Here is a 2,496-nt window from a genome sequence, read left to right as displayed (position 1 = left end):
TGAAATGTCTATATTAAGGTTTCAATTCACTGAAGATTGCAAGAGAGGAGCAGTTCGCTAAAATGGCGATAGGATTGTAAGTTTTCATCAGATACAATATTTTTTTAGGTTTCTTGAATTTCCAATAAATTAGGAATTCATTTCTTGACAAAAGTCTTGATCTCCGGTTGACGCCGTACGCTGGGTACAGCGTAATGTTCCTTCCCATAAAATGTGAATTGTGAGGCTCTATGTACCTAATGTATGGCATTAACCGAATAATCAAGGCACAACACGCACGATACAGTTATTCATAGCCAACATTTTTTCTTTTTCTATCTGGAATTTGTTCTTCGGTCTGACTGAATTGTGAACTGATTGCAGCCTGATTTTGACCGGCCTGCTGGCCTTCGGCACGTACTGGACCACCAGGTACCTGATCTCGGCGGCGGAGCAGAGCACTACCACCTCTACTACTGTCACGCCAAACGACGAAAGTATACTACGCTTGATGTTTAATAAGTCGTGAGTATAATTTTATTGAACTCTGCACTGAATTAAAAAAAAATAGTTTTTACTTTGTAAAAGTAGATGCTAAAAAGCATTTTTTATTAAAGCCGTACCGTAAGGTAGCAATAAATTTAATCCTAAATACTAGACAATTATGAAAACATTTCCCTTTTAAATTTAATTACTTATGTACATCTCGGTACCCGTACTTATTAAAAGTTAACCTGAACACCTAGGCACCATTTCGGATATAAGACAATTAAAATAAATCATGAACTATAAAACAATTTAAATTGACAAATATGTTGCTACTGTAACTGTGGCTTAGCATTTTGAATGCGTAAAATTTCGCAGGCATTATTTATATCTCTCGCATCGACCGATGGTCCCTAAGACACTTTCTTCAAGTCTCTTTTGCTTGGACTTAATTTTAAAAACATAATTAAGTAATATGTTTTTACCGTATGCGTATTTTAAGTAGTACATTCCTGACAAAATAATTAGCTAAACTACCAAAAAATCAATATCAAACATTTATAATCACACCTATAAACACCTATAAACATTTTACGTAATGGAGTACCTTATTATGAAAATGAACTGTCATCGGAAACACCATTCGACGTGGGAGGTTGGTTTTGTGCTTCGATGTTTTCTTAATATTTTGATACAAATAATATTCGACGATATTCCCCAAAGTTTCTAATAAATTTTGTTAACAGCCCTGGTAGGTTATGCGAGAGAAGAAAATTGTGATGGAAAATGAACGAAGTTTTAATTAAAAAAACACATAGTTATTGCTTAATATTTAGGTAGATTGTGTATTATAATTTACTTATATTTACAATTATTAATTTCAGTGGTTGACATCGACATCAGCTGTCCCGCTTCAACTTGCATACTTCGGACTCGCGAGGAAGGCATTTATCGTTGCAACATATTAATGCTTAAATATTTAGTGAAATTGTATTTATTAGGTTCTTTTTTATTTACTTAATTTTGATTTCAACCGGATGCAAGACGAAATGCCTGCTTTTTTTGATGTTTCATATTTGCAACATGTTTCCAGTCATAGGAGAGTGACAACTTTAAACATCTCATCTTGATTTGACTTTCAGTGCGTTTCGCTCAAACTCATACATAAGCAAGTTGCAAAAAATCAATCTCTAACTACCTAGGAACATTTTTGTTCATCCAATCCCTTTCTCCGATGTACCTTATGGTAACTCCGCCAAGTTTAAACATTCTAACTAATCATATCTGAAAAACCTTGAACATATTTTTATTTTTTATATGCTTAATTGATCTGAAAATTATGCGTGAAAATAAGAATGAAACTTGTCATGGGAACTATGAAAGTATTTAGTTTTAAGACTTTAAGATTTTTGTAAGTTAGGATACTGTAAAACAACCCAACTTTAGTCCCTTACCACAACTAAGGTCCACAAGTTCAATACGTAGTTACGTAATATCAAAATTAATGTTCTTTTTCGTAATTTTCGAGTTATTGTTCTCTCAATTATAAAAATATTTTATCTCAGAAATGCGTCACTCAAATACTCGTAATAGGTAGTCACACCTATATAAAGATATTCGAATTTATTTTGGCCATAGTTGAGAGTTTTTGGACTTTAGTTTGTTGGTTTTACGGTACAGTCACATCTGAAAAAATCGACACGGAAAAAGTGCCAGAAATATGTATACACGACCTTATTCTCCATATCTCCAAAGCTTACTACGAGGGTCATGCCAAAAGAAGTTAGATACTCTATGGTCATTTGATCGATACTGGCCAGTTATACACCATTGTAAAGGTAGGTTATTTGCTAATAAATTCAAATATGGAACACTCGGAAAATGTTAGGATTCCTTTTTTAATTATTTTTTTTCTGGGTAATTTTGGAGGGAAATTTTCGCAACAATGGAGCTCACTCGACGTGATTTTCGTGTTATGATTTATTATGATTTTAAAAAAGGTTTAAAACCTCAAGAGTGTTTTGAACTTTT

General features: G+C 33.1%; 1 long non-coding RNA gene across 1 annotated transcript; it reads left to right on the top strand.

The window, feature by feature from the left end:
- Positions 1-1,833, top strand: LOC133534688 (uncharacterized). Its single transcript, XR_009802075.1, has 3 exons — positions 1-76; positions 364-504; positions 1,350-1,833. It is a non-coding gene; the product is annotated as an uncharacterized LOC133534688 (long non-coding RNA).
- Positions 1,834-2,496: the final 663 nt, after the last annotated feature.

Source organism: Cydia pomonella, chromosome 2 (genome assembly GCF_033807575.1).
Source record: "Cydia pomonella isolate Wapato2018A chromosome 2, ilCydPomo1, whole genome shotgun sequence".
Lineage (NCBI taxonomy): Eukaryota > Metazoa > Arthropoda > Insecta > Lepidoptera > Tortricidae > Cydia > Cydia pomonella.
The sequence above is the reverse complement of the archived record's forward strand: the minus strand, read 5'-3'. Positions and strand labels throughout refer to the sequence as shown.